Source organism: Elephantulus edwardii, unplaced genomic scaffold (assembly GCF_000299155.1).
Source record: "Elephantulus edwardii isolate Elephantulus edwardi_28Jun2011 unplaced genomic scaffold, EleEdw1.0 scaffold00313, whole genome shotgun sequence".
Lineage (NCBI taxonomy): Eukaryota > Metazoa > Chordata > Mammalia > Macroscelidea > Macroscelididae > Elephantulus > Elephantulus edwardii.
The window spans coordinates 637,759-652,750 of NW_006400063.1; positions in this window are offsets into that span (position 1 = coordinate 637,759).

Sequence of the window (14,992 nt, forward strand, 5' to 3'; positions counted from 1 at the left end):
GAAAGAATTTTTTTTCTCTTCACTTTTCAAAAAGAAGAGTGAACTGGGGTGGGGAGTGGTGGGCAGGGAGAATAGTGCACATTGAATGAATGGAAAGCCAAAGTCTCTGTAAATTCTCACTAACATTAATAATAATAATAATAAAATTCTACAGTGACAGGTGCTTTGTGTTTGGTCTCAACATCCTGGCTGTGACCTCAGTCATCTGAAAAGCATTGTCTATCCTATCTCATTGCCCCTCAGATAAGTCTTAGGCACAAAGTTACCAGTGACTTCCAGTGAGGTTCTGTGTGGGCCAATCAGGCCTTCCATCTGCAACTGAGATGCTTTTTATTTTTGTGCACATTCATCCATGGATGCTCAGAATGGTCTCCATCATCCATTGGATTTTCTGTGAGCACACCAACTTGGCAAACACTTTTTTCAGCATCCCAACTCTAAAATGAGAGGCCAAGCTTCTCTTCACTGAATGGCACATTCAGGAATGGCTCCAGTGTGTGAGCTTCCAGAGGAGCAGCCCTGACTTAAAGGCTTTCAGGTCAGACCAGTGTGGCTGTCAGTGTCTGGAGAAGAAGGATGACCACTGGGCATAGCCAGGGATTGTTTATGGTCACCATGGAGATAGGCTTTGGATACAGGACAATGAAAGGCTGAGGACAGGACACAGGAGGCAGTGGGTCCACAGCTACATTCTGGCCAGCTGGGTCTTTATCACAGGACTCCTTTGGTGGACTTTAGATGTTTATCACCACAATCTGGAAGAGTCCTCTTTGTTTCAGACAACTGGGCCAGCCTGGAAGGCACACTGAGGAGTCCTACAGATGGAGAAACTCCTCTGTAAAAGGTTGCTACAATTTAACGAACCTCTTCTCCACTTTCCTGGGGCTGCCTGAAAGGGTCTTATGGGAATGTGATCTCTGACTTCTGTCTCCCCTTCTCTTGTAGAATCTGGAAAAATTTCTTCCCAACCCAGCCCTCAGAGGGACTCAGAAGTGAATTATCGAGTCAAATTCTCCTGTAGAATTTACGGTCTTTGAAAATCCCCTGGCGGGTCAGCTCTAGGTGGGTTCTGACTCAATGGTACATAAAAGCAACATATTTTATATTCCACAGTAAATTATATATTCCACATTCTTATTATTAATGGATGTTTGCAGCAGTTTCTCCTCATTTTTAGTCATGTCACCATTAACAAATAAAGGGGGGATAAAAACCAGAAGGATAACTAGCAAGATGTATATAGATATTCAAAGAGTGAAGGAGAGGGGCAAGAGTGGAAAGAGAGAGAGAGAGAGAGAGAGAGAGAGAGAGAGAGAGTTAAATTACAGGGTTGCAGATATTGGTGGGTGGAAGGAGTAAGTGAAGGGATTAGGATAAATCCAATGAAGACCTGAAAAGATGAGGTATTAGCGGGCATAGATCAACGGTGATTAATTTTCCAAGAGATAATATAAGGGAATAATAATTTTAAAAATATGACTACAAACAAAAAACAACCCAAAAGACTATATACAATATAGTTAATATATATTAAAAAACAAAACAAAAGACAACCTTAACAAAATCCTGGCCAATGGAACTAAATTTTCTTTATTGATTTGTTTGTTTGTTTGTGTGTGTGTGTATATATACAAACACAGATATATATATATATATATATATATATATATATATATATATATATACAGACACATAAACACACAACATGGGATTCATAAAAGGTATGTAAATGTAGTTCAATAAAGAAAAAAAATGTAATTCATAACATTATGATAGCTAAGAAAAACAACCACACAATCTTATCAACTGATGCAGAGAATGCCTTTGAGAAAATCCATAACACTTTCCTGATTAAAACACTCAAAAATAGGAATTAAGGAAAGCTTCCCTCAACATAATGAAAAATATATGCACAAAAACAAGAGTCAACATCATTCTCAAGAAAAAGTATGCCCCTAATGAACATAGATAAGACAAGGATGCCCACTATCTTCACTCCTTCAATATTGTACTGGAAATATCTGCTAGAACAATAAGAAAAAAGGGAAAAAAAAAGGAGGCACAGGATTTGGCTAAAAGGTGGTAAAACTGTCACTATATATAGATGATATAATAGTGTATGCTGAAACTTCAAAGACTCAACAACATATCTACAAAGAAAGCATGGTAAAAAAAAAACAAAGAAAGCATGGTAAAGTAAACTAAGTAAGCAGTATAATTTACTAAGATAACAAAATGAAATTCTTGGGAATAAACTTACCTAGAGATACAAAAGACATTTATAAGAAAATCTATGAAATATCACTACAGAAACAATAAGAGAACTAATTAAATTGAAAATATTTCTTGTTCATGAGTTATCAAGACTCAACATTGTAAATGACAATCTTACCAATCTACATATTTACAGCAATTACAATACAGATACCAAACTCATTTCACAAAAAATAGAAAAGACTACTTTCAGGTTCACTGAGAAAGAAAAGAGATGGTGGATAACCAATATTCTTCTGAAAAATAAAATCATCATAGTAACCAATCAACACATTAACAAAAAAAAACAAAACAAAACAAACAAACACATAGATCAATAAAATAGAATCGAGCACCCAGAAATTAACCCATCAATTGGTATTTGACAGGGTAAATGACAACTCCTTCACCAAATGCTGCTGGCAAACTGGATATATACTTCCAGGAAACTGAAACAGGATCCACATTTTACAGCATTCACTAACAATTCAAGGTAGATCGGAGGTCTAGGGGGGAAAACTCAAAACCATAAGAATCATAAGAAACAATATACGGCCAAACTGAGAATCCCTAGCCTATGGCATAAATAGCTTGCAAATAGAGACAATATGCAGAATGAGGAGAGGATAAAATTGGCAAATGGGACTATGTAAAAATCAAATCCCTATGCGCATCATTTTTTTAATAGAGTGAAAATAAGATTTACAGACTTGTAAAAAACACTATGAAATGGCATTTCAGAAAAGGGTATTATAAGTAGAGTTTACAGAATCCTAAGGGGCCTCCACTAGATAAAAACTAATAATCCAATAATAAACTTTTTTAAAATGTTAAAGACTTAGAAAGACACTTCACAAAGAGGACATTTGGATGGCAAACAAGCACATGAAGAAATATACAAAATCACCAGCAATTAGAGAGATGCAAACTCAGACAACAATGAGATACAATTTTCAGTAGCAACAATTAGATAGCAAGTTACTTTACTGCTAGGAAAATAACCCATAGAAATCGGAACTTAGACTTGAATAGATATATGTTGTAAGAAACTGGTGTAAACCCAAAGGCATGCAGTTCAAATCCACTAGGTGTTGTGCAGAAGGATGGGCAATCTTCTGTCGTGCAATTTACTGCCTCTGAAAACCCACTGGATGGTCAGGTATAGGTTGATTTCTACTCACTGATACATAACAACAGTAACAATTTTTATAGTAGGATTAGTTACATTAACAAGAAAATAGAAATATCCCAAATGCCCAACATAAAAATGAATGGTGAGGATGGGCTGGGGGTAATTATATAATTACACAATTTGATGGGTAGAGGGGCATTGGTAAAGAAATTGGGAAAGATCCTATGTGAAAAACAATGTATATGAACTTTGTAAGTAAGCAAGTATAAAACAGAAAAATATTTTAAAAAAGAATGACTTGAGAAATTAGGGCACATTCACACTATATATCACTAAAGGATAATGATTTTTATAAGACTATGTAACATTAGAGAGTCCAGAGAGTGGTATATCGAGTGATACAACTCAGTTTTATAAGGGCAAATAAATCATACAACAATTATTAAAATTACAATTAATACAACTATTATGAAAATAGAAGTGTGAGTGAGATGTGCACAAGAATAAAGAAGAAGCAGGCAGCAAAAAGAGGACAGAGGGAAATCACTTAGCAGAGGTATTGAGTGGGTGGGAGGGTGAAGGAATACTAAGGTTCAATAGGGACTTGAAAAGACAGAGTGGTAATAATATGCATAGATCAGTATAAAAGAATTATGTAAAATCAATGCATATGAATGACTGCATGAAACAAACACAAAGCAACACACAAATACACACACACACACACACACACACACACACACACACACACACACACACCACCACCACCACCACTTTAGACAGAACGAGGAAACAGACACTGGGCGTCTCGGGATATCCTGACTCGAACATCAGTGTAATAATGATAAGAATGAATAAGCATTTTTAAAAAATTATTATTTTTCCAATTGCTATCTTCTTCACACTGTTTCATACTTACTTCAAAGATGTTCAGTGACTAGGCTACTTTCCTTTATCATGTCAGTTAATGTGCATATTTCTTATATATGTCATGAAGGAGGTGAGGGGTAAGACAATGACATTGTTTCACTGCTGAGCAGATCAATTGCTTATAATGTACAGCATTTGAGCTTAGTTGAGTAATCATTCCACTCAAAAGAAACTGCTGTCTCATGATAGTAACAAAGCCAAGTTCCAACAATGGTACACAACAACAATAACATTGGAAATTATTTTAAACCATGCAGTATTCTCTTGCTTTATTCAGATGAGCACTTCTTGGTCTACCTATAGGTTTCACATGATCACAATTAAGTGTTCTGGGATTCACATTCTTCTTAATGTTAACCATAATTTTTCATAATTCACAAAGTACAATCTCTTGGGGTTTTCTCATTTTTTTATTGTGGTTTTTAACAAAAGTTCACAGAAAAATTGGAGTTTCATTCATTCATTGTTGCACATTTTCCTCCCTACCACCTCCAAAGTCCACCTCTTATTTTAGATTGTTGTAATAATTGGAGGCAAGGATTCTAAGGCTTCGTCTAACATACTTTGGACGTGTTGCAAGGAGGGACAGGTCCTTGGAGAGGGAATCATGCTTGGTAGTGTGGAGGGACAGCGCAGAAGGGGAAGGCCCCCTATGAGGTGGATTGATTCATTGACTGGAGTAATCGGAATGGGAGTGTCGGAGACAGTGTGATTGGCATAGGACAGAGCACAGTTTAGGGATGTTGTACATAGGGTCGCTATGAGTCGACATAACAACATACATAACAATGACATAACAACAACAAAGCAACAACAAACAACAATACAAATAATGTCTAATCATCTATTCATTTTAAATAGTTCTTTCTTTCATCAGTTCCAATGAAGTGTTCATTATGTATCCCCTCTTGTCTCAGTTTCTCCCAACCCCTATGTTAAGTCCTGTTTTATAACAGTGTTATGCAGTATTTGTCCTTTTGTGACCGAAATATTTCACTCAGCAAAATGTCCTCCAGTCTCCCCTATGTTTTGTAATGAGATTGTTTTTTATTAGTGAGTTATAGCATTCCACTGTGTGAATATACCACAATTTTGGTTTGTTATTTTTTTTGATAGGCACTTGGGTTGCTTCCATCTCTTTACTATCATGAATAATGCAGTAATAAACACAGATGTACATATATCTGTTTGTATAATAAATAAAACATTAATAAACATCTTTCTGGTATTTATTGCTTCCTGTAAAGTTTCATCAGCAATGACTGGTTAACATCAACAATGATATTGCATGACCTTTTGTGAATCCCACTTGAATTTCTGGCAGTTTGCTGCCAACATAATGTTCCAGTTGCTTTTTTTAATTAATCTTCAGCAACGTTTTGCTTGCATGGAATATTAATGACATTGTTCCACAATGTATACATTCTGTTGAATCACCTTTTTTCTAATCAGAATAAATAGATCTCTTCTGGAAAGCTTGCCAGCAGTTGTTCATATGTCTAGGCATAGACTTCTGAGGACATTCAGAACTGCATTAGTTTATGAAAACATCTTAATTGGTATCCAATTAATTCCCAGGACCTTTTCCAATACCTTCTATGCAGCTTGAATGTCTTCCTTCAGTGCTGTTGGTTCTTTATAATACTTCTTGGAATGATTCCGTATTTGACGACTGTTTTTTGGTACAGTGATTTGTATAGTCCTTACATCTTATTTGATGCTTCTTGCATTATTCAACACTTTGCCCATAGCATCCTTCAGTATTTCAACACTAGAAATTGTTCTTAGTTCTTTTAACTTAATAATGTCCAGTAGGTTCTTCCTTTTGGTTTTCTAACTCCATCTCTATGCCTATACCATAGTAATACCTTTCTTTGTCTTCTCAAGCTAACCTTGGAAATCTCCTATTCTCTTCCTTTAGCATTGCTTCCCTTTGTTTTGGTTATTTCATCACTGTGTGAATTTCAGCATCTTTTCTAACATTAATTTTTATATTCTTCCTTGGAATAGCGAAATTGGACAATGAACATATAAAAAACTTCTAGAGAGCTTTTCACTTTTTAGTTAAGTCGTAATACTCATAAATGTGAGCATAACCTAACAAAACATCCCAATTGTTTCACTGCTACAGCCAATTCTAAAGGCTAAACAATAGATATACACAAAAGTTGTACCAAAGAATAAATTTAAATGAATCAAAATATGTGTTTTGTTTTAGCTGTTTTGTTCCTTCTTCTCACACCCTCTAAATTTTTTTAGCTTTGTGACCCATATCCAGCCATTGGATGCTAGTTTTCTTAGCACCATTGTTTTTCTCATTCTGTCCTCTTTTAGAGATATCTAATTTACTGTTTTTTCTTTGATAGCTACCTATAGACTGTGCAATGAAAAATGTGTATTTGTCACTTTGGCATCATACAAGGGCCAGTATGAAATAAAAAAATAGTACTGTTATGTCTTCTTCTTTCCAGGTTAGATAATAAACAACTGAGACATCTCCTCAAAGTCAGATATTAGCAAAGTTGCTTAGATTTGTGTTATGTTTGTTTAATAGTAGTTGAATAAATATATACATAGTTTGTATATCTTTTTCAACAGACTAATATGTATTTCTTTATTCTAAGTAAATTTCTAAATAATTTATAATGAATAAAAGTATATCTTCAAAATCACATTTTAATCTGTGGCCCTCAGGCCTGGATTTGTTTTTGGTCAAACATTCTTCTAAGTGGTATAGCAATGGTCTGTCAATTTGCTGTACAGAAGTAACCCATGATGGTTATGATGCTAAACACTGTGACACTTATGTGTCAAATGCGATAATGGTTACCCATGGTGGACAGTGTTTGGTGGAGCTCCCTGGCTTGGAAACAGGAGTGACATCCACTTCTGAAATAGCTTGCCTCAGGAAACTCTATGAACTTAGAGAAACAATGAAAGCTATACAAGTGTTCAGGTCTTTCATTCATAGGGTCTCTATGACTCGTCTAAGACTTGACAGCACTTAACAGCAACATATCTTTGAAATACATTCTGTCTCCTTTCCACTATAATGCTGTAATTATCACCAGTCATTTATCAAAGCTCATATTATGAAGGCTTGTATCTACATGTATTTTGGAAGTATAATCATGACTTAAGGAATTTGAGATCATTATAAAACATCTAAAAACCCTGTAAATTCCATTTCATTATTCTCTTTATGAAACAAAATCCAGACACATAAAAATAAGCAGAGTTTGGAGGAAACAAAGAAACTACAGACACGGGATGTTGAAGGTATGTTGCGTTATGTTTTGGTGTGTATGGTTGAGTCAAAACTGACCAATAGCTGACCCTCCTGTCAGTTTTCAGAAGCAATCACTCAAGAGGAGATTACCCATCCTTCACCCACGGATCATCTGGTGGGTTCAAACCCTGTGCCTTTAGGATTGTACGACAGTCTCTTGCCACTAGGCTAACAAAGGAAAGCCTGTAAACACCAGCAAATTCTTCTGTGTATGAAGCAAACTCTAGACACATAAAATAAGTAGGGATTGGAGGAAACAAGGAGATCACAGATAAAAGATGCTGAGAATAGATTCATGAAATCATTAATGAGCGCAAGCTCAATAGGAGGCAAAGAAGCTTACTGTACTAAGACCTGCTGGGAGAATGGAAAAGGAAGAACTGAGAAATCCTAAAAGTTAAAGAGGGACGTTATTTTATCTCCTCTCCTCCCACCAACCACAACATGCTGTCCTTGAATGAGTTCTTCACTTTTCTCCAGGTGGTCCTCCTAATGCTGTAGGTATTTTTGAGAAATCAAAAGCTCACTAGACACTCAAGTCTTATTCTCTTTCTAGAAAAGGGAAGAGATCAGGTTTCCCAAAGAGAAAGAGGACCCTTCCACATTATGCTTGATTCCACTGGTATCAACCCTGACAATGTAAAGACTCCACTAAAGGCATCTATAAAAACAGTTGTTGCTATCGTTATGTGCCATTCAGTCATCTGTATACAATAAAATCTGCTCTATTCTGAGCAGTCCCACTGTCTCCAACACAACTACCTCCATTACCCCATTTTCTGTGCCAAATATCTTCTCTGGGGTCTTCCTCTCCTGTGCTGTCCATCCAGATAGGTAATTGTTAATGATCTAACAAAACTAATTAAATTATTAAAAGGCATGTAAAATTATTATTAAGCGAAGTCATATCTGTTCCAACTACAGAAATGTTACCAACAACAGAATCTGGTTCTGTGCCAAATTCACAACTATTTCTATGCTTGTGCTCATTGTCTCAGTCGCTGTGTCAGCCTGTCTTTATTTTTATCCTCACATTTTTTAAAAGAAATATTTTATATTGCTTTGCTCACAAAGTTCATATGCACTGTGTTTCACACTATTCTTCATTCATATTGTGTTTCATACAACCATTGGTATGCACTAAGTTTTATATAATCAATCACCAATAGACCCAATCTTTTTAGGTCCCTGCCAGATTCTTTCAATTTCCTTCACCCCCTCCTTTCATCCACCAAACTGTGCAAACTTGTGGTTTTGCCCCTACCCAACCTCACTCCTCTGCTCCCAACTCTTCCCCCCTTGGGTCCTCATACATGTTTTACTTGTTGTTGTTAAGTGCCATCAAGTCATAGGTGACTCATAGCGACCCTATGAATGAAAGTCCTCAACATTAGTGTGACTTTCATTTTTTCTTCAGGTTCATAGGATTTCCAGAGGCAAGCTATTTATAGACATGGATGCAACTCCTGCTTTCTTTTATTTTTATAATATTGGTTTTATGCAGTATTTGTCCTTATAAGATTGAATTAGTTCAGTCAGCATAATGCTCTCGAGTCTCTCCCAAGTTATGTAGTATTTTTCAAATTCATTCCTGAGTGTTGCATAGTATTCCATTGTGTGACTTTACCACACTTTCTCAATATATTCAGTTGTAGGTGGTCATTTGACCTGTTACATGTTTTTACAATAGTGAATGACTCTGCTATGAACATTGGTGTACAGATATCCATTTGTGTCTCAGTTCTAATTTCTTTGAAGTATATCCCTAGTAGTAGAATAGCTGGGTCATATGGAATTTCTATGTTCAATTTTTTGAGGAAATGCCAAATTGTCTTCTAGAATGGCTGTACCATTTTACACCACCACCTTCAGTGTATGAGAGTCTTCACCTTTCTACATCATCTCTGATATTTACTTCTTGCTTCCCTACTGCTGGCTACTCAGGGAATATGGTATATCATTGTGATTTTTATTTGCATCTCTATAATTGCCAGTGATTTTGAGCATTTCTTCATGTGTCTGAAGGCAACTTAAATGTCTTGTTCTGTGAAAAGTCTTTCCATGTATTTTGCCCATTTTGTAATTGGGTTATCGGTCTTTTTTTTTCTGGCAGCCCAGAAGTATTCTATAAACTTTTGTTATGAGATGTTTGTCTGAGATAGTATTACCAAATGTTTTGTTTTGTTTTTCCAGTTGGTAAGTTTTCTTTTCACCCTGTTGATAAAATTTTTTGATGATCACAGATGAATGGGCCTTCTAAAAATTAAATCTCTGAGCTGTTGACAATCTTTTTATTTTTTACTTTCTACCAAATTTGAGGTCTTTCTCTACAGTTTAGGTCAGGCACTTTAGTCTTCAGAAGTAGTATATTTGTTTTTAGCACTTTAAAGTAATACTTTGCAGTTTGTTGGTGTTATTTGCCTTTAAGTTGACTATGACTGATAGGAACCCTATGAACAATGGCTCTGGACCTTGCCATATCCTTAGACAATCTCACTGTCTCTGACAAATCTGAACCCATTGCCACTGTCACTGTTTAAATCCATCTCATCCAGATTTTCCTCTCCTGCATTTACCCTCTACCCTTCTGAGCATGATATCCTTCTCTAAGCTCCTGATGACATGCTCAAAGTATGTAAGAAGGAGTTTCAAAATCCTTGCCTCCATGAAGCAACCTGGTTTTACCCTCTCCAGGACAGATCTATTTGTATTCTTGGCAGTCCATAGAATATTCAATACTTTTCTCCAGCACTACAACCCAAAGGCATCAATTATTTTTTTGTAATCTTCATTCACTGTCCAGCTCTCACATGTACAGCAAGCAATTAAGATTATGGCCTGAACCAGGTGTACATTAGTCTTTAAACTGACATTGTTGCACTTTAGCACTCTGTAGAGGTATTTGACCGCAGAGTTTCCCCAATGCCATTTGTCTTTTAATTTCCTGATAGCTTGTGCCAAAAGAGTTGATTGTGTATCTAAACAATATGAAATCATTAACAACCTCAACCCTTTCTCCATCTATCATGATACTGCCTATTGGCCCAGTGATGATCTTGATTTTCTTGATGATGAGATGCAATCCATATGAAGGCTACAGTCTGTGACCTTCTTCAGCAAACACTTGAAGTCTTCAGTTTTGGCAAGCAACATTTGCAATAGATTTGCCCAATGTAAAATATAATTTGATTTCATTATTGCTGCCTCTATGAACATTGATCATCGATTCATGTAAAATGAGACTTGTATGTCTTAATTGGAAGATAAGATCTTTCAAAGAATATTAACTCTGGAAATGTCTGGGTTATTATGTGTAGAATCTAAAGTACCCTACAAATATATTTGTTAATTCTTCACTCATGCTTACTGGGGAGCTTTGGATGGGGAAAAACAACCAGAAACACACCTTAATTTCTAATTTTTCTAGCCTACTGTATTAACAACAATTCAACTCACAGGGAGAAAAATATTTCTTATTATTTGTAAGATTTTTAAAAAATATAATCAGAAACAAAACACTTAAAATATATTAAAATTCTAACACTGCCCATTAATTCCTAAGAAGTCTAATTAGCATGACTTTCAAAAGATTCCAAAAATACATTTTATATTGATTTGTTTTGTTATTGTTATTGTTGGTTTTTAAGGGGCTGTGGTAAGAGATGCATCACAGATTGAAAGATAAGTACTGAAAAGTCCTTAGGTTTGGGATTGAACAAGGGAAATCCAGGGCATTATAATGGAAATCCTTACTATTTTTAGTAATGCAGAAAATGTCAGTATCATTTTTTATTGCTAGCAACTATAATGATAGAACTTCAGTAAATGTTAGAGATAGACTTTCCAAAGCAAGTGCATATTCAGAACACTTTGACTGAATTCCAACTATACCCAACAGCTTGTGGTAATTGTATCCTGGGCCATACTTGTGCTTTCCTTTTTAATGGAGCTTTGTCTGTATCAGAAACCAGAGTTTGAAAAGCTCACTGTTTTCAAGTCTCTCGCCCCCCCCCCCCACCTCATTGGCACACAGAGTGAACATGTGCTGAGTCTGGTGATTTTATTTTATGGGTGCAGACACTCACAATTTACTCAGAAACATACAGTGGCTTGTGATTTATTTAAACACTTTGCAAAGTACTGAAGACAAAGCACAGAAAAGGGAAAGTTGCCTCAGCAGGTTGCAAAGGCTCTTCTATCCATGTCATCAACCCAACTTCCAGCAAATTCACCAAATCTTAAGTCCTCATGCCTGGAATACATCATTAGTTTAATTAAAGAAGACATTTCTGCATTTCCAGTCAAAATAGACTCTTAATCTTTCATTAACAAACTTTGCTTAATAAGATACATCTACAAACTCTCCTTAATAAGAAATATCTGTTTAATACAACATATTTGTGAAGTTTTTCTAGGAAACTAGTCACAGTGCAGCTTTTTATTTTTGTATTTTCTTTATAAAAATTTAGTACTGACAGTTTTTATATCTATCTGTTACATCTTAGTGCAGTTTTTTATTACTTTTATATAGCAACAATTGTGAGGATGAAGTAGAATCTGACCATGTTCCTTTATGTTTCACATAGGGTCATTATTTATGAGTTGTTTGTTACATGCATTTGAGTTAACTCATATAGACCTTATGAATAATAGATCTGAACATTGCCTTATCCTGCACATTCTTAAGATCTCTGTTATGCTCAAGCCCATTGTGGTAGACACAGCATTAAATCATTTAATTGAAGGTTGTCCTCTTTCTGCCTACCTTCTATCTTTCCCAACATATCTTTCTTCAAGAAATGGTTCTTTCTGAAAGTACACCCAAAATAGGTAAGACAAAATTCCATCATCTTTGATTCTAAGAAGTACTGTAGTTGCACTTCCTTCAAGACAGATTTACTTGTTCCTTTAGAAGTCCTTGATATATTGAATACTGTTCACCAACAACACAATTCAAAGACATCAATTAGTCTCTCACGCTTTCAGATTGTCCAAAATAAAGATACATAGGGAAAAAAACTGAATGTACTCAGGGTTGGATCAGGTGCACCTTTAAACTGATATCCTTGCTATTTAGAACTTTGGAGTGGGCCTTGAGAGCAGATTTCCCCCAATGCAACAAGTCTTTTGATTTCTTGATTGCCTCTGTAGAAGTATTCAACTGTGTGGTCATAACAAACTGCATCTAACCTTGAAAAGAATGGGGATTCCAGAATACTTAATTATGCTTATATGAAATTTATACTTAGTTTGTACAAACAGGGCAAGGAAACACTTTATGGTTTAAAACTGGGAAAGGTGTGTGTCAAGGCTGTATTCTTTCTCCATACCCATTCAATATTTATGCTTGGTAAATCAAGAACGATCTATATGCTGAACAACTGAACCATAGGAGAAGCTGAACTTTATAAACATGAATGTGGCATCAGGAGTGGAGGAAGGCTTATCAACAACCTGCATCATGCAGACGGCATAACCTTGCTTGCTGAAAGTAAGGAGGACCTAAAGTGCTTGCTACAGAACATCAAAGACTGTAGCCTTTAATCTGTATTACATCTCAACACCAAGAAAACAAAAATCCTTACCAATGAACCAATGGGCAACATCATGATAGATGAAGATTGAAATTGTCAATGATTTCATACAGCTTTGATCCACAGTCAACACCCTTGTTATTTTCAGTCTGCATATGGAAGACATTTAGCACTGGGGAAAGTCTGAGTTGGGTTTTTCTCTAAAGCCCTAATGAGCAATGATGTCATTTAAAGACTAAGGTGTACCTTGTTAAAACCACAGTCTTTTCAATCACCTGATATGCATCTTAGAACTGGAAAATGAATAAGAGTAACAGGAAAATAATTTATGTTTTCGAGTTGTGGTGTTGGAAAAGTGTGTGGAATTTCCCATGGACTATCAAAAGAACAATTGGATAGATATATCTTGGAAAAAAAGTGCAGTAAGTGTTACTTGGAGACAAAAACAATAAAGCTTCATCCCACATATTTTGAACAAGTTGCTAGGAGATACTTTTCCTGGGAAAAGGACATCATGCTTGGAAGGGTGGAGGGTCAGCAAAAGAAATTGATATCCTCAGCAAGATTGACTGATACAGAACTCATGGCACTGGACTCAAATGTCAAGGATGATAAGGATAGCCCAGGATAGAACAAAGCTTAGATCTACTGTTCATCAGATAGCTATGAGTTATACTTGACTCAATGGAACTTAACAACAACACCTAACATGAGCGGAGCTCTGGTGGGCTGGTAGTAAGGAATTATGCTGTCATCACAAAAGTAAATGGTTCGAATTTACCAGCTGCTCCACAGGAGAAATATGAGCAATCTCTTCTCATGTAAATTACTTAATCTCAAAACCTACAGGAGAGTCAGCTATGAGTCAGTTGCACCTAAATGGTACACAAAAACAATGAGAAAGGTGGAGGGTCAGTGAAAGAGAGGGAGGCTCTCAAAAAATTTGTATTGACACTGTGACTATAACAACTGGTTCAGTTTATCACATATAATGGATATGGCACAGGATAGGAAAAGGTTCAGAACCATTGTTCATGGAGTTGCTATGAGTTTTCTCACAATTGATGGCATCTTACAACAATAAAAATGTTAATTGAAGAGTGAAGTAAAATGTTTTCGTTTTTACAGTGTCAATCTTTTTTCCATGTATCGTGATGGTGCCTATTGGTCTAGTGAAAAAGATTTTTGTTTTCTTGTTGTTGAGATATAACTTATATTGAAGGTTATAGTCTTTTCATGAAACAATATGTGCTCATAAGGCAATGGTAATGAAGGAAGAAGTTCAAAGCTGCTCTGAAGGAATTGGCAAAAACAAAGCCCCAGGAATTTTTGGCATACCAATTCACATATTTAAACAGGAGTTGCTCTTTCTTCATTTGAGAAGAATATATATTCTCTGATTATTAGATAGAAGCTCACATACACTTCAACTCGGGTTCATATAGAGAGTTGCTTTATAGTGGTGTTCAAGTTTTCTATCTTCCTGTTGATCCTCTTGCTCAATTACAGAAACTAAGCCACAGCAATTTCCAACTACTACCGAATGGTCTTCAATACAATTTGTCTGTTTTGTCTCATATATTTTGGAGCTCTTGTCAGATATGTGTATTTTGTATATTCTTTTTTCGTCTTATTCAAACAGAAATTTGTTATAAACCATCCTTTCCTGCCTGTAGTAAACAATTTTACTTTAATGACTATTTTGTCTGATATTTGTTTAACCACTTCTTATCTCTTAATATTGCTTTTGGTTTGGCATAGCTTTTTCTATCCTTTCATTGTTGATCAATTTTTATCCATAAATATAAATTGTTTCTGCTATAAATTTTACATAGCTGAAATATTGTTTTTATT